The 19,447-nt window shown below is 34.9% G+C and overlaps 1 protein-coding gene across 6 annotated transcripts in view; it reads right to left on the bottom strand.

Moving 5' to 3' along the window:
* LOC120778539 (potassium voltage-gated channel protein Shab) overlaps positions 1-19,447 on the bottom strand; it is a 223,526-nt gene that overhangs the window by 130,389 nt on the left and 73,690 nt on the right. The window lies entirely within an intron of this gene.

Below are 19,447 nucleotides of genomic sequence, written 5' to 3'. Positions count from 1 at the left end.
GATCCTTTTTGTGATCATCGATGAAGCATAGTAAGCACAATCAATCAAGAAATAGTTCAAAAAGTGGACTTTACGGGCAAACCTGCTCCGATGATGCATAAGACTGTTCTGTTGATGGAAACGGTCATAGTTTTTGGTATTCATAAGCAAAGTACAACGGTCGTCAAATTATTATATCGAATTATTGGTCAAATTCGATGCTGAATAGCAAACAAACACCCCTGGTTGGCGAAGGAAATGATTCCAATCTTGAAAACGCATATCTTCATATCTTTGTGTCACCACTACCAAATTGATTGAAGCTTCGAACTGCTTTCCCATCATCGATATTCTCTAGTTTAGATCTCTGTGACGTTCTTACATTTCGAAACGTGAAAAAGTTATACATAGTTAAAGTCATTTGTAGATTTTCGCCAGTGAGGTGTACTTTAAAGTTCTCCAGAAAGCGTATTTCCAGTCAGGTTAAAGATGATGGAAAATCGCTGTATCAAATATATAGAGGTGAAAGGTGACAAGTTAAGAAATATCGCCATTTTTCCACATTTTAGATTCTGAGAAGTGGACAGGATAATTTTTGGAACTACTTATGTATATTAATAATAATATATGTTTCCGGGGTCATTACGGACGAATGTAGGTACTAGTCCGACTTTTTGTCGTTATTCTTCGCTTGAAAGTTGGGCAAGTTAGAAGATATTTAATACTTTATTTTTAAAACATCTTCATTCCAAAATATTTGAAATCGTTAGGGCTGTGCCGACGCATTTCCCTGGTACGGTAAAATGTGAAAAATTCGCGGGTTTAAAGCGCTGCAAAGCACTAAATATTGACCAAAACAGTAAAAGAAGGGGGAATAATTTATTGAAACAAGGTCATTAACCGGTTGATGCACGAAAACTATTTATTATGAATATAAATATGGGAAAGTAGAAATATATTTATAACCGACAGACCTTACTTGCTTCAAGTTGAGCAACCAACCAATGGGCAATTGCTGACTTATTCAGAGATGCTATGTCTGATATAACTAAAAATGTGAGCAATAAACGTACCATAAGTAATTGCGATACAATAGATTGGGAAGGAATTCACAAACAGAATTAGCGTTTCTCACAACACACGAAGTTATGTAAGCGGAGTGAGGACTTAACCACAACCACAACCTTAACCACAAGGAATCATAGAATAATAAGGAAGTTACTTTTTACACTGTGGGCGTAAAACCGAATTTTTAATGAATTATTGTCGTATTTGTGTTTATGCAAGACGACGCCGCTTATCGAATTGCGTGCCTAACACTTATTAATGCGTGATTTTATCGCAAATACTTGAGCGCCGACGTCAGCAGTTGTGAGTGGCGCAATGGCAGATTCTTGGTTCGGTGGCAACAGCAGCCATTGCGTATCAGGCAGACCATTGCCGTTATCACACGAACACACACACACGGACGGGCAAAATATGAATGACGTTGGAGACCGCCAAGCATGTGCAGGCGTTTGTCGCCGCGCTCTGACGGTGGGTAGGTGATTTCAAGCACGTGCCTTGTATTTTCCTCTATTTTGTTTTGCTTTCCTTGCTCTCATATTTTATTTTTATCTTTCTTGTAATTTTAATCCTTGCCAACTGCCTTTTTTCTAACGTTAATATATGTGCGTTTTCCTTTGCTATTTTATCATTTGGCGTATATTTCACGCAACTTCATATTCATATACATACTTATATATTTATTGTAATATTACACCGTGTTGTTGCTGTTTTTGGACTTTCGTCAATCGTGCGCGTGCGAAATTGTTGTGGCGGCAAAAGTCTGCTTTACAGCGAATGCTTCCTTATTGCTTTCATTTTGTATTTATTTGAATGGATATTCATGAACATTAGGGTAGTCATTAAAAAATAATAAAATTTAATTTTTTTCACTTGCACTTTTCAAGCGGGATTTCACATACAAATTTTGGTTACCTTTAAGACTATTAAGGCATGACATGAAAGCCTCCATTGAGGGGTTAGACCAGTTTATGCTTAAAAAGTCGAACAATTTTGACAATTTATCGTGGGAGTAAGAAAAAATAAATCATAGTTCTTATTTCAAGCTTTATAAGGCAAATATTTTAGTATAAAAATAAATTGTATAGTAATTTTGATACAAAATAATGACTGTAGAACAATTATTGGAACTATCTTTTGCATGGGTTCATCTAGAAGTGAAGGTGACTTTAGCAAGTCCTAGAATTCGAGACAAATTATAGAATCAGATTTGAATCTATACACACATCTATGTATATACATTTATACGATTTCCTTATAATATTCAAAAAATCGCGAACTTTCAAGAAAAAGTAAAAGTTTTGACCCAAAAATGAGCGGTAAATGGTTTATAAACAAAATTTGCAATGAAAATCTCAGGCTAGTGACATCAGGCTAAGCTGGCAATGCAACTAGGAAAGGAACACGCACTAGAAGTTTAACACATCGTATTTTTTCCCAAGTTGAAAAGATTAGACCAATGGTCGTGACATCGAGAGTTCAAAAGGCGAAATCAACATTTTCACTGACGGATCAAAGGGTGAAGCAGGAACAGGAGCAGACTTTTTCTGTAGTAATCCATACGCAGTAGGTAACTTCCAATTAAATGACTGCAATGCAGTCTTTCAGACCGAAATTGTGGGCATAACAGAAGGTATCAAGTGGAAGAAGGCAACTGGAGTCACTTTTCATCTAAATCGCCCAGGCTTTTTAATTGTTATTGGAAGCAATGGATCCTGGAGGAACACCCTTGTGCTTGGAACATAAGAAACACAGGTCATACCAAAAAGTAATTTTTGGGTAGTTTTGATGAGGGACAGACTAAAAAGCTCCTACAGCTAGGCAAAAGGGAGTGGTTATCACAGGGCACCTACTTTTAAGATGCCACTTTCATAAAATGTGAAAAATGGATTCGGTGGAATGCAGAGCTTGCTCAGAGGATGATGAGAGGCTGAAACATTATCTTTGCGAATGTTCAACATTCAGTCTGTTAAGATGGGACATTCATTGTGAAAACAGTGCCCAAAAATTGTAATTAAATTCCTTAAGTAAATGATATTAAAAAAAAAGGAATTTAGCCTAGTTCTGGATGACTTTCGAACTCTTCAACTGATATATTATTATATATATTAGAGGTGTGTTTTAAAGATGTTAAGAGAGCTAAGAGCTTGATATCTCTCACGATTAAATTCGAAAGATTTTTGTGGATATTGTGGGTAAAAAAAGCATTATTGTTCGACTCGTTCCGATAAAGCAGATTTTTTTTTTAAAGAGTGCCGTAAACCGGTCTATTTGGACATGCCTGATCGTGCGAATTGCGACCACACATTCATGGAGAGCATCATAACAGCCGATGAGGCATGGGTTTATGAGTTCATACAAACAAGTCCATAATCATCAGAATAGAGCGAAAAACGCCAAAGCCGCTCAAAAATCGTTTTTTCGATATTCGTGGTTTGGTGCATCATGAATTTCTTTCGGAGTGACAGACGGTCAATAAAGAGTTCTATTTGACCGTACTGAAGCATTTGCGTCAGAACCTCCGTCGAAAACGGCTGGAATTATGGAAGAACAATTCAAGGATTTTACACGATGATAATGCACCATCGCATCGAGCTCCAATTGTGATCGAATTTAAAGCCAAAAACGCAATGAATATCATGGTTACCCAAACTGAAATTGCCGCTGCATGAAACCCGTTTTCTGTCGATCTAAGAGATAAAACAAAATTCACTGAAGGAGCTTAAGACCATCATATAAAGTGCTTATGAAAAGTGGTTAGATGAATGGAAAAATCGTTGTCATAAGTGTATTATATCTGGTGGGGATTACTTTGAAGACGACAAAATAAATATTGGTGAATAATCTGAACAAAGTTAACCCTTCAGAAATCTGTTTTTCGAACGTAATAATTAACTTCACCTTTCATTTCAATTCTTTACGAAATCTTCTAGTATAAAATTGTCTGTTTGTTATTTTGGACGAACCGTATTACTGCAGATTTTAATGCTCGTGTAAAACATCTGAAATATTAGACATATTTTATCATGAGGTGTTTCCGACTAAATTTTTCGATATTTTGGAGTTTTGGTCTCATACAACAATTTACGTATCAACAACAAAGTTATATACTTAATAAATACGACACAACTGCTGTTATTTTGTATCTATTTTATTATACCAGTTACTTGCGTATATTATGCCAGTTGCTTGTTCGATTCACCACAACAGAAAGTCTATCGCATAGATGTTTTTGTCGTTGTAGAAAGATAAAGAGAGATAGAGCGTGTGATTTAAGTCATTTGATGAAAAATATTTTCTACAATTAAGCACCACCCTAACGCACATACAATTAAAATACATGATATATATTTTTGTAAGCCTTCATAATACTGTAAGCATGTAAGTGTGTGTTGAACGCTAAAAGCCTACAAAAGCGACTTAGAAATGATTTTTCAAATCAACAGCCAACAACAAAAACAAGCACATTAAGAAAATGTGCTTAACCGCCAAATTGGAGAGAGTGCTTTGGCGCCAAGCGCCGCACCAATGTACACACATACATGCGAACACTTTGGCGTACATACGTACGGTGAAGGCATACATCAATCTACTGCGCTACGAAGCCATTTCGTATTATTTTCATAATAAATATTTTTGCAACAAATTGCTTAGAATTTATTTACAAAAAATTAAATGAAAATTCCAATTAAAAATGGCAACGACTTTGCATATAAAATGTTTAAACTTTGTTTATATTAACACCGGCGTTTTTTCTTTTTTCTTTTGTGGTTTTAAGAAACTTTTACGAGTTTTCATTCAAATCCCTGCTATGTTCATACATATATATATATACATATATATATACATATACATATATATATATATATATATATATGTATATATATTTATACATTATTTATCGTGATCGCTGCTAGGCGCTCATCGCTTGGAGCATGCAGGGGTGCCCAAACGACCCAAGCTACATTGTTTCCTTGTTTATGTTTTCGTGCAACGCCATCATTGTTGATTTGCTTACTTAATAAATTAGTGAAGAATTGTTGCAAGTAGAGTGAATCTTTGAACTCATAAACGTTTACGGCTCGCGCATAAAATATCGATTGTATATATTTAAATCGATCTATATAAATGTTTGTGTTTATAATTTTTCGCCAAAGAAATCGTGCCCCACACACGCTGTTCCAAGCGTTAAACAAACGGTATATGCCGCCGCCTTTGCCCAGCTGGCGTGTAATAACAAAAGTGAAGCGCTTTATTGATGCCCCAGTAATGACGTCATATCGCCATGAAATACCGTTGTACGCTTGTGTGCGCGCGAAATTGGCGTTTTTAGCCGCTTTATGATGGTGTATGCAAAACGTGTTGGCATCATCAACGGCCAGCGGCAGCCGCCGATCCAATATGCTTTGGGCAGCGCCTTTTTGCTCTTCCATTTTTAGCGTCTTCTTTTGTTCTGCTTTGTTGCCGTGTTTTTGCAAATTTTCACATTTATTTGGGCTTTTATTTGTTTGGATTTCGGCCAAAGCGTTTGGCCGTGTGAGCAGCAAAAATGCAATCGACAGTCAGCGGAGCGTGATTTCACTGAATCAACTGAAGTTTGTGTGTGTGTGAAAGAGTTTGCGAAACTGGATTTTAATATTAAACTCAGTTGTATGTAAATAGTCTGTGTCGAAATATTGGTGAATCGTAATTTCGCTGAAAAGAAGTTGAGTGGTGAGTTAAGCGCGCAGAACTTACTTATTTACATAGTATAATAGCCTTCTTCGAGTCACCACTTCTGTTCTCGCTATAACGGAACTTCGCGCTTTTATAACACAATTTTTAAGTAACAACAAATAAGTCCATTTGAATGCTATATAACACAGCATGTGAATACTAAGGCTAGTTGGTGTAAACTCTCTTTGTTTTATCTCTATACTTTTATACCAAAATATTTAATTTATGCCAGTTTTTATGAATTGAAGACAATCTGTCTTTGAATATGTCAGTCTGCTTATTTTATGTCTGCAGTGGATTCGATTCATCATTTCTCTGTACTTAACATTGAACTTCGACTGCAATACAATTTTTCTGTAAACTAGGATTTGGTTACTACATAAAATTGGTATAAAAGCCCTTAAGTTTATCTCTATACATTTATACCAATTCATTTGATTTATGCCAGTTGTTGTTCGATTCACTACTCTTCGAGCTTTTACTGTAAATTGAGGTTACTCTTTTTCTGCTTGGTTTATGCCAGCAGAGTATTCGATTCGACACTCCTTTGTTCACTACTTTTGACCTCCACCCTCTAATTTTACAATTTTCGTAAAAGAGTATGCGAGTTCATAAAAAAACTGGTATAGAATCTTTTATTTCTGTCTCTAAAGACTTATACCAGTTCATTTGAATTTCTTTGCTTGCTGCATTTGAACTTCGCCCTCTTATAACATTTTTTTTTTTTGTAAAAGAGTATCAGAGTTTATTCATCTTCAACAAAGTGGGTATAGAATTTCTTAGTTCTGACTCTAAAGGCTTATTCCAGTTCATTTAAACTTTTTTCTCACTACATTTGAACTCCGCCTTCTTCTACTGCAATTTTTATTTAAAGGCGTATGAAATTTCTTCAACAAAATGGTATAAAATCAATTAATTTAATCTGCAAATATTTATACCAGTTTATTTGATCTTCCTTTCTAGCTACATATGAACTCCATCCACTTTTAATACAATTTGTTTTGTAAAAGAGGGTGAGAGTTCATAAAAAAGTGGTGCAGGATCTCTTAGCCATTGATACCAGTTTATATGAATTTCTTTGCTTGCAGCATTTGAAGTCCGTCCTCTTCTAATACAATTTTTTTGTTAAAAAGTATGAGAGTTCTTCAACAAAGTGATAAAAGAATCTCTTAATTCTGAATATAAAGGTTTATACCAGCCCATTGGTACTTTCTTGTTAGGTATATTTGAACTCTGCTCTTTTTCAATGTAACTTTCATGTAAAATAGTATGAAATTTCTTCAAAAAATGCTATGAAATATGGAAATTCCATCTCTAAAGATTTATACCAGTGAGAAGAAGTCTTGCTCGCTGCATTTGAACTCCGCTCTCTTAGCTAAATTAAAATGAAACTTTTTTTATAAAAGAATATGAGAGTTTTTCAACAAAGTGGTCTACAATCTCCTATTATGCGTCTTAATTAGTATACCAGTTAATTTCATTTATACTAAATGTTTGTTTGCATCTCTACTCTCCGTCGATGCCAACTTCAAATTTGTTTGATTTACGCTAGTTCTGTCTTCGATTCACCAACATGTACATTGTAATGTTTTAATTACAATTTGAAGTCTTTTTTCTTTTTCTTAGGTTACAAGCTCAGTTTTTTACACAATATTTTCCAAAAAATTTATATTTTTATATATTATAGTATAATTTTAGATTTTTCTTAGGTCGGTATATGCACCATGACATATTTATACATATATAACTATACACCAGTGGCTATGTGTATAAGCACGCTTTATACGACTTATGTAGCAAACTGCAAAAATATTGCAATTTCCAGTCAACGAAGTGAAAAATGAATTTTAGATTGGCGCATATGCTCCTAAGTCGAAACAAGTCAAGTACAAAAAGCGTAAAGAACATAAAATGCAGAAGAAAAGCTTAAAACGGCCACATGTGGAGCATTATGCTGTTACAAGAAAGCATATGCTCAGTGAAACGGATGCGTGTTCCAGCCAAGTGGGTCGGGAAGACAGCATGGGGTGACAGTCTTTTGAGCTCAAGATTTGAGGCAGAGAGGAAACAAAAAAATTAGAAATTGAGCAAAAAATTCAATCACAAAAATTTGAAAAAAAACTGCTTTATTTATTGTGTTTAAGTTTTAAACGAAAAACGCTTATATGACACAAGTAATATTACTAGGAATTTTTCAAAAATTAATATAAGATAATATAATAATAAAATGTATATTTTTTGCAACATCTGCATTTTAGAAGACAAATTTTAATTGCTGACTTTGTGCCAGTTTCTCAGTTGTCGCTACATTAATTACTCTAGAGTAATGAAGTTTCGTAATAAAAACAGTGGATAACTGTGACTGAAATAAGCAGTAAAAGAGAGATTATATCAACGGCTATGTGGCCAATCGTGAGGCTGACGAACGCGAGTGGCGGCTTGCAGGTTTGGGGAAAAAGCATTTTCGCTTTTCTTTCCTGCTTTTTCCACGAATGAACTTGATTATGTAGGAAAGTTTTTGTGATGGATGGAACGTGTGTGTGAACATTTTGTAATTAGTTTCAGCAGTTTGCTATTTGGACACTCAAATTACTAAGTGTGCTACAATGCTAGATGAAACGTTGAATGGAGATAAATGACAGATCGTCGTACGGTTTTAATTGAATTAAAGAAATTAGTTATCGCTATAGTAGAGCAATTGTGATAGATCTGAATACTGGTCATTACTAAGATATGTCATACGACATATCAGTGCACATGTCAATATAAGATCAAGATACTAAGCATCTTAACTGACTCAATGGTGAATCTATAACATCTGATCAAATTTCATGCGGACTTGCAATAAATGAAACCACATCCTATAGCTTCGGCTGAGATTTTGGTTTTTTTTTAAGTTTCGGCTCATTTCTGCAGCGCTATTTGCTTGATAGTTTAACTCTTTTGACGTCATATTTATAAACCCACTTTTTGTCGTCAGTTATGTTGTCTTTGTTATTGTTAGATCTTCAGCTACGTCGTCCAGCACCTCTTTTGCGATCGTTTGTTGTATTTTCGCTTTCAGGCCTCTTTGTAAGCGTCTAGTACTGATGCGCTTCATGCCCAAAAAATAGTACAAAACATTAACCAAAACAATAACCGAAATATGTTGCTTAGATGCATAAAAGATGTTGATGGCCTCCGCTATCACTCTGATGTCAACTTGATGATTTTCAAGCCCTGTTTGTTTTTTATCTTTTTGGATGTTGTCGTCAATAACAGAGATGTGATGGACGATTCGCTTGAGTCAAGCAAGTTTTCGATGACTTCACGAGCTTCACTGAAAGATTTGTGCCATTTAAATATTTATGTTCGTGATGAAGTAGACTCTGCCAAACAGTTCTACAATATTTTTAATGATTCCACAGCCGTGATACCATTGTAAACACAAAATTTTTTGCAAACTTGTTGGTTAATTTTTTCCATGCTAATAATCAGCTTTTCGCGTCGTCAATGAACAGCTGCTAAACAGAACCTTATTGAAACCATACATTTTTGGGAAACGTAAAAGAAAAGGTGGTACGATGGAGCAAATGTTCCATTGCCCGACCAAGAATAAGTTCGAATAGCAATTACCCGTCTGAAGAACAACAAAGCGTTGGGGGCCGATGGATTGCCGACAGGCGGTGAAGAACTGACTCCACAAGAAGGGGACCCCACAATCTGCGCCAACTATCTTGGGATAAAAGCCTCCTCAATATCGCATATAAGGTACTATCGAGCGTATTGTGTGAAAGATTAAAGCCCACAGTCAACAAACTGATTGGACCTTATCAGTGTAGCTTTTGACTTGGAAAATCAACAACTGACAAGATATTCGCCATGCGCCAAATCTTGGAAAATATCCATGAGAGGAGAATCGTCACAAATCACCTCTTCGTCGATTTTAAAGCCGCCTTCGATAGCACGAAAAGGAGCTGCCTCTATGCCACTATGTCTGAGCTACATAGGTATCCCCGGAAAGTTAATGCGGCTGTGTACCACGACTGTGACGTTGAGGTGTTATAAAGCTCAAGATCGGGAAGAACCTCTCTGAGCCGTTCGATACCAAATGAGGTTTTAGACAAGGAGATTTCCTATCATTTGACATCTTCAATCTATTCTTACGCGGTGTCTACGCCTGTAAAGAAGAAGATACTACAAAAAATATGTAAACGTGTTTAAAATATCTCATCTTATGGACTGATATTTATATATTTTGAATTTATTTTGGCATTGAAAAAAGATAGCTAGCCATGTTCTGACCAATTATATAGCAAATGAAGTTGTGAAACTGAATTTTACATGAAATATGTATAAAAACCCATACCTCAAAATATCAACTGATTAAGTACTAGATTATGAATAAACTCCTAAATTGTTTTTAAACGTAAACAAACCTAAACTACTTTACAAAAGTGGTCTGAATTGAAGTGGTCTGAAGCACAAACCTGTGTATATGCGCGTTTATAATATATATTTTCCCGAGAAATTGTTGGCATGAGTACCTTGAGCGATTTGTAACCTAATACGGTATAAAGCTTACAGTAGCCAATTAAATTCACAAATGCTCACTTACTTACAACAACATATGGATAAACGCTCAAGCCTTAGGAAAACCAATTTTACACAACTAAATAAACCAAAATGGCTAAGTCAACATGCAAGGGAGGATACAAGACCGCAAGTGTCAGAGTGCCGTCATAAATACATACGTATACACATGTAGTACATATATGCTTGCGTCTGTAGAATCCGGCATTTCCTGGATTTCTATTTAGTGTACTCAACTAGTATAAAAGTGAGCGCCACACGTTGCATGACAAATCTGCTGAAATCTGCTTTTCTTAAAAGACGCATGTGAAGGAGAAAAAGTAATTTCCTTACCCTAGCCACTTGCGCTTATTTATTCGTATGTTTGTTTGTATATGGAAGCCGTTATATTTTTACATTGCTTACGTAGAAAAGGCATTTTCACAATTCGCCTTCAACTTAAGGCGAGCGAGATGCCGTTCAGAAAGAAAACACACACAGTGGGAAGCTGGCGCAGCAAAAGCCTGAACTGCCAGCTAATCGCTTGAATGGCGGCGTCTTTGTATGCGGCTAAAAATAGCTTTTTAGACTTACAAACTCTCGCTCGCACTCAAGATTTATTTGTTTGTTTGTATAATATCGGGTTCAGCGTTGAGCCACCGCCAAAATGGGTGTATTTCACGTGCGCTGACGGCAAGCAGACACTTTGCTTTCGCTAAATCTGCATTATGTCTTTGTGTGAGTAAGAGTTAAGCATGAGATTATATGTAAATGACGTCAATTATTTTCGGGGTTATGTAAAGGGCGCAAGCCGAAAAAACAGTGGAAATGAACATTTTCCCCAGTGGTTGAGTTCGACAAATGATATACAAAAGTGTTTAAGTAGCTTTGCAATCGAATATCCTAAATATATTATTTTACTATTTCCATTTCCGTTGCTATCAAGTTTTGTATTACAAAAGGGTTAATAACCTGATGTGTGTGTATAAACAAATGCCTTGCTAAAATATAATACTTAAACATATATATGTATTGTTTGGTGAGTACTTTTGCGGCACTATCACTGCCATAGATTGCGCATACGCCGTGTATACCCAGTTTTATCTTTGAGTAGGAAAGACTAAATTTTATTAACATAATTAATTTGACAAAGTTGTTAATACTTTTGTTAGATAGAAATTGTTAAACGTGGTTGTGATATGGTAAACTCAACTTAGCACCACATTATTTCTGTTTACAAAAAGTAGACCAAACAACATGCAAGATATTATAACAAATTTTAGTATAAGTGGAGAAAATTAAAGTGTGGAAACTCTCACCCAAAAATCTTTTCCAGCCATCATATATCAAATATTATGACCTCATTGCTTTTATCTAATATTTTTCTGTGAAAATGTTTGTAAATTTATAAGATCTCCTAAAGAAACCAGTCCCATTTACCTAATATATCTAACATAATGACGATAAAGGGTCATAAAATGAAAATGTGATTTCAGACATGATATCAATTTATCGCAACGCCATGGACCTTTAATCCACTTACAATTTAAATTAAGCCTTAACATATACTATATTTTAGTCCCAAAAACACCCTTGCTATATTAATAATAATATATAATTAATATAAACATACGATGCTGCCGAAGAAAAGCCTTTTTTAAATTAATAAAATAAAATTAATTCAGAAAAACGAGAACTTTGTAAGAAAATAAATAAGTTATTGGCCATACAAAAAACATCTGAATTATACTCTAAGATAGAAAAAATAGCTGTTACTCTCAGAATTTGCTATTTTTTCATTGTGATAAGTAAAGTATATGAAAATATCTGTTGGATTTCAGCCGTCTAGCATCATAGCCATATGAATTACCTTGCGAATGATAGTACCAGTTACCTCAACCTCAGCGAAATCTAAAAGAAAAACATAATGTTTTTAAAAAACTCTCTACATTCTTGACTCAAAACAGCTTCTCTTATATTTGTCAGTCCTTTGAAGTCCCAAGAAGGGGAGAAACAAAGATAAAACAGCTTTTATATATGAATTTGAACCTGCGGGTTATCAAAATGACCGATATTTTTATTTAATTTTATATAATTATTCGATTAACGTTGTTACAATTTTGTTATAGATAAGATATCAGAACTGTAGTTTGGGATATTACCCTAGATACTTATTTAATGGAAAAAAGGCATTTTTATTGCTCGATTTTCTAATTTTCTCATAACCAAACACAGACAAATTTTTTTTTCTGTATTATTGCCCAACCGTAGTATCCTGTTAACGATAGGCACGTCGGCGGAGTCCAAAATTAAAACATAATGTTCTTAGATAATGCCCTACATTCTTCTCAAGAAACAGCTTTTGGCATATTAGTCAATACTTTGAAAAGGAGAAATAAGGCTGAAACTGCGTTTTCTCTAATTGCAATCAAAGCTACTAAATCAAATATGTGTGGTAGAATCACAATGGAAACTATTGCTAACTGTTCAATTTAGGTTATTAAAAACGCGTCTTTCATCTGAACTTCATAGTTAATAAGAGTAATATTAAGTTGTCAAGATAGTTAAATATATATTTCTATGGGCAAAAAATAGTAAGACTTTTTTTTCTATAGACTGTTGTATAGACTGTCAGTGACATCTGTGCAAAATTTCACGTCAAAATAATCATTATAGTTTAGTATACGCTTGTCTTTCCGAGGTACATAAAGTGCAAATTTTTATCTAATATCGTGTCGTATTAGTTTGATTTAGCTTTGTGGGACTTCCGGCTATTCAGCAAACTCAAATAACCGCTCCGGCGAAACCGTTCTGAGTCAATTAAAGACATTAAACGTGAATTGCCACGCGCATTGAAGGCTATTTCTGAAATTTACTTTAATAACTGTTTCGAGGATTGAAAAAAGTTTGGCACAAGTGCAAGGAGGCCATGGGAGATTACATTGAGGAAAACGACGTAGATTTTAAAGAATAAATACATAGTAGTATGTATGCAAATGTAGAGATCTGTAATGCGAATTTGACAGATGAACAAGAAAATTTGTCACGATTGGGAAATTTCATTTTTATAAGGCTGAAAATAAAAGAACATTATTTATTGCCAGTACTTCTACTTTTTTTTTACAAAAAAAAAAAAAATATTTTTTATAATGATATTATTCTAAATAAAGCTCGAAAACACCCAAAAAGAAATATAGGTGACTATAAATATATACAAGGATATAAATGATCAGCGTTGCGAGCTGAGTTGATTTAGTCATATACGTCTATCTGACTGTCTGTCTGTTCTTATAAAGCTGTCCATTTGTTGTTGTCGCCGATATCGGAGCACTACAGTATATAGTTGCCATACTAACTGAATGAATCGGAAGGAAATACTTGTGTTGAAAAGTTTTTCATCTCCCGAGACTTGCCATGTTTAGACCGGACTGCTAGCAGTGCTATGACATTTAACTGCCGTGCGAGTTTATTGATCGGAATCTAGAGTGCATATGGAGAACTTGTCGACTTGACGAGATATCTGCACCAAATTTAGCATGGGTGATATTCCATCGACACAGGGAATCTTAAAATAAATGTATCTAATCGAGTCACTATAGCATATAGCTGTCAAACTGGACGATCAAAAGCAAGTACTTTTTGTTAAGATATTATTTTTCGCTGGAAACGAAGTGAAGGGTTTTCTAGCTTTGTTGGAAAACGAAGTAATACTTTCATAACTATTTTATTATTATTTTTGAAATTGATTTAAAAATACACACATACCTTCCCCCTAAAAAAAAAAACAACACACTACAAACCAAGCATACAAATTCTGATAATTAAATTTACAAAAAGTGCCGCAAAATGCCTTTAAGAAATTTAATACAGCTGCTCTTCCTGCTCATTTCGTCTTACATAGATAACGAACATTAAATCTTCTGCGACTGATTGCCTTTCCTAATAACAGTCTCATGCAAATAACTCTCACGGTTGGGAGACCGAATTGTAGAGACTCATGTTGAACCCGAGCGCGTTGTCGAGTAGCGTATTACTTTGAAGTGAATTGAAGAACATATAAACACCGATATCATACAAAATAAAATTACATGTGCGCAACTTTGAGTAAATACATACAAATATATGTAAATACACGCACGAAGCGCGTATAATATGCATATCCTTTCAGGTTCGACTGACGACGCATGTCAAAATGTCACCGACAAAGCACACCGCCATAAATCCATTTTACAGCGCAGACAAAGGCGGCAACATAGTAAAATACGATGCTGACAACTTGGCTGGCATGCCTAGGGTGCGTTGGCAAGGATACCGTGGCCCATAGACGACGACGATGACACAGTCCTAATGGAGACAGCGATGTGCGTTAGCTACAGCTAAGGGAATACGCATACATACATATACATATGTACATATATACGCTAGTGTCTATGTCGAGTAGTAGAGTACAGCAACACAAAAGGTCATGCCAGCGAATGACGTGAATAAAATGGAATAAAGAAGTAAGCAAAACAAAATGTTGTTGTGAAGAAAGTAAGAAAAAAGAAAATCAAATAAACGTAAGGAGGCGCACACAGACTACGTTACTTGTGCGAAGAGAAATTTATATTGTGACTGAGTGGTAGCTCGTAGAAAGGCGACTTGTAATACTGATGAACTTTGGAGGAAGTAAATGGTGGATAATAAATGAATAGAAGCGTAGGGAAATACAAAAGAAAGTTAAGTTCGAAAGTCATATTTGTAAAATAGAAAAGCAAACGTAAATATTCATATAAAAAGCGAAAAAAATATTCATAATTATTTCTAAAGCTTCCACAAGCGCCCCCTCTACTAACTGTTTGCGCGCCTTAAGCAAATTAAATCGAAAACACACGCCCGAAGAAAAACCTAAAATGCCTAAATTCCATAAATTCAGCTAAAACGATTGCTAGCAAAGTGCGCGTTGACAGCACAGCCTGCTGGACGTCCATACAATGGACACACTTGCTTTGTGGCTGGCCAAAAACACGCGGCGCTGCGCTCACAAATTTTTTTGGTTTCCTAAAAATTCCAACAAAAGTAAAAAAGTAAAAAAAAAGTGTATGAAAATATTTGCATTGCTCGCTCATTGACATTTCTGGCATGTGGTAGAAATATTTCGAAATGCACTGCGCAGACGCGCGAATTCACAGGTAACGGTGAACTCTTTTTAAGCAGCTACCATAGGCAAGGTTACGCTTACTGGAAGCTTAAATGAAGTTAAAAGGCCATATGCATGGGCTTGTAGCTGTGTGTGTTTATGTGCTTTGGAAATATATAACATTCTAGTAAATAAATAATGTGGCGAGTCCCTTTGCTGGCCCTACTTGCCTGTCGATACAATAAAAAGTGTGTTATGTTGAAATTCGCGGCGGTAACAAATATTTGACAAGATATGTATGAACGTTATTAGGTGGAGGTTAGGGGATATGTATATATGCGAGCCGTTGTATTGTAAGCTAGAACTAGTTTCCCCTACTATATGGGGTAGTCGAAAAAGTCTTTTCGTATTTTGTCAATAGATTCTTGTAGTTGTATATCTCCAGTCCTGCAAAATCACATTGTGTCATACCATATATTTTTGGAAAGGTGAGATTTTAGGCTTAATTTACCCCAAAACAAATTTAATTCGGCTTAGTTGGAAAAAAGTTACAGCTGTTCAAAAATGAGTGAAAATAATGAAACAATTCGCTCTATTTTGAAATTTTTGTATAAAAAAGGGAAGAATGTCACGCAAGCCACCAATGAAGTTTGCGAAATTTACGGAGGCAATGCTGTATCAGTTCGTGTAGGACAATAATGGTTCGCTTGCTTCCGTTCTGGACATTTCGAAATTTCGATTTACATTAATGAAAGTTTTACACAGACGGAATAATGTCTCTAGCGAAAAAATAGCAAAAAGTGGTCGACCAAAATGGTATGTATTTGTTTAGTTATGTATTATTATAAATATATAAAAGAAATAAGTTAAAATTTGATTTGAAATAAGAAAAAATTGTTTCGACTTTTTGCAAAACTTCAGAAGTCATATGCAAAACGGTAGATCGGAAGCACTCAAAATTTCTATTGACACTCGATATAAGAGACTGTAAGAATATGATCAGAATACTAATGTGTCTTGTGGCGACACATGCGCGCAGAACAGGGCTGACAGATCGAGAAGACTGCTGAAAAAGTCCTTTGATACCGTAGAGAAAGGAACCAGGGAAACAATGGAACATCTCTTGTGCACTTGTTCCGCATTGACAAGACTATGCTGTAAGCATCTGGGGTTCTTGCGATATGATACACTGGCGGTAGTATCGTTAGTGAGGCCACAGAGTCTGTTGAAATTCGCGCAGGCATTATAAAGGTTGACTACTCTTCATGGACCTAGTAACTGAACTCCATCTGGTATTGCAAAGGACTAAAAATGGTCTATGGGCGGTTCATTATCATTATCAGACTAACTAAACCTAACCAAAACTAGTATTTTGAAAAAATCTTGTAATTAAACGTTAATTTAAGTTAATTTTTTTAAATAGTATAAAGTACTAGCTCTTTCGATTTTTGATTACTTTGCTAAGTATAGCTCTTCTTTAAGAAAAACACCGACCGCTTTTGCACAAACACAAGGAACAACGTTAACTTCGGCTGCACCGCACCTGTAACAACCAACGGAAGTTTATTCCCAATAGCAATTATATGTTAAGCTAGACCTGAACACGTGACCGCTTAAGGGTTTGCATCCAACGGAAAATGTATTCTGGTTTTCTACAATCGTTGTTAGACAAAAATATTCTTTAAGTCGAAGTAAGGTTATTTAATAAGGAAAGTATCTTTATAATTTTTATATTTGTAAGGAAGTTGTTTGTTTTAGTGGTTCGATTTGAAAAATTTGTTCGGAGATTGTGCCGTTGCCGTTTACCAGATTGCGGTAAATCAACTCGGCTCGTCACGATGGTCATTTACATACATTTATAGGTTATTATTATACATACTTTATAGGTTCCCCGACGTCTCTTTCAGGCAATTACAAACATTGTGTTCTCTGTGAACGGTATGAAACAAGTCCAGAAAACTAATTCTGGATGAAGACATTTAATACTCTTGACCGTTTTTAAGGGGCTACGTGGGTTTACGGGTTTCAAAAAATCCAGTTTTCTTTATTAAATTCTACAACACCTTTAGAATATTGTCTTAAATTTTCAAATTGATCCGAGTTATAGTTTCGGAGATACAGCTTTGAGAACTTGTGCGCTAGAGGCTAGCCAGGCTAAGTGCGCTGCCTTTAAACGCGTTTTTTTCGAAACTGTGTTTTTGAAGTCGGTTGCCAGCTTTCTCGAGAATTACACAATAGATTTTCATGAAATTTTTATACAGGTCTTTGACATACAATTCTTAAAGACTTGGACGAAGGAGCTTTTTTCTATTACAACTATTTGAAAAAATTTTCACTGAAATTTTCATTTTTTCTTTATGCAAAAAGGTCTACCAAAAATTCAGTTTTCAGTTTTTTTATCTTCGTCCAAGTTCTGAGATTAGGTTTTAATTAAAACTCTTGTTTTTCACTTAAGAAGATCATGTAAGAAGTTATCCTGCCGGATGTTAGACGGTGTCGCAATGGCCGAGTCTAAAATATTTTTAATAGTTTATGTTTGTAACAATAACAAATTTTAGTAAAATATTTCATTTTTTATATGAGAAAAAAGTTGATGAAAAAATGTCTTTTTACCCGAGGAAACCCATGTAGCCCTTTAAAGCAATCGACTTTGGTTCAAAATGGTATAAAAGTGCAAGTTTTTGTATTATATTTAAATATGTTTTTATTTAAAATTAAACAAGCCTCCATAAATAAAGTTTGTAGCTAATAAATTAACTTCTTAATTATCTTTATATGTAATTATTTGTATCGAATAATAAAACCACCTTCACAATTTTCCTAAGCAGATAACTCAAACCCATCATTAACGCTGCTTACTAGAAAACACATTCCAAAATATAATCGCCGTGAACGCAAAGCATTTCCTCAATGACAGTAATCTAATCAGGAAAACACAAAGCAGAAAAAACAACAAATATTCCAGTGAGAATGCAAAGGGAAAAGAAGTGGGATATGCCAAACATTTCCGAGGCATTTTGAGCGCCACAAACAAAAGAGCAGAGCGAACAATGCGGACATGCGCAGTGAATAAAAATTATTTGAAATGCATGAGTACTTTCATTTAAAATGCTCTCAGTGGCGCTCTGCGGCGAATGAGCACAGAAAAGCGCAAAGCACAACCAATGACGTCATTGAATTTTGCAAATTTGATGACGCGAATTTGAGGCCGACCTATTTTAGGAGGCCTTTGATGTTGCGAGCACTTGGCGCGTTTTTTTTGTTCTTTTTGTGTGCCATAAATAAAGAGAACAAGCGTGCAAATGAAGAAGAGAAGTGTGGTGCGAAGAGAGTTTTGTACATATGTATATGATATGTCATATAGAGAGGCAGAAAGAAAATTATTTGAAATAGTACAAGACAGCGGGGCAATATGTTTAGCCAATATTCTATGAAATTACTATTTTCAAGTTTCCTTGATTAATAATAATATTTACTGAAAATATAATTAAATTTCATTTTTAAGATCCAATATACTAAATTTAATAAGATGTTGGAAGTTGAAGTAAAATTGCATGGAAGGCACTTAATTAGAGTTACAGAGATACTAAAAATTGTTAAAGAAGGTTTAACACTTCGAATGCAGTTCGCGTTACGTATACGCCATGGTAGGTTAAATATCCTCTTCTAGTACATATACACTAAAAAATATTTATTTTAAAGAAAACATACCTTTTAACTAAACATTTTCTCTAAAGCTGGATTAAGAGATTGTAGAAATGATTCCAGAAGAATAAGAAAATAATGAATTATATTACTTCAGCTTTTAGTCCTCTTCAATGGTGTGCTGCATGAGCTGTATAGAGATGAACGATGACCAATTGCTTGAAGTCATGTATTCTGATTTTTTAAAGACTTTAAAGCACAAATTTTTATATATATTGGTAGTCAAAAAATTCTTTTCGTATTTTGTCAACAGATGTCGTTGCAGTCGTATATCTCCAGTGTGTCACACCATATAGTATTAGAAAGACGAGA

This window comes from Bactrocera tryoni, chromosome 5 (assembly GCF_016617805.1).
Source record: "Bactrocera tryoni isolate S06 chromosome 5, CSIRO_BtryS06_freeze2, whole genome shotgun sequence".
In the NCBI taxonomy this organism is placed as follows: Eukaryota; Metazoa; Arthropoda; class Insecta; order Diptera; family Tephritidae; genus Bactrocera; species Bactrocera tryoni.
Note: the sequence above shows the minus strand (reverse complement) of the source record. Positions and strands in the feature narration are given on the sequence as shown.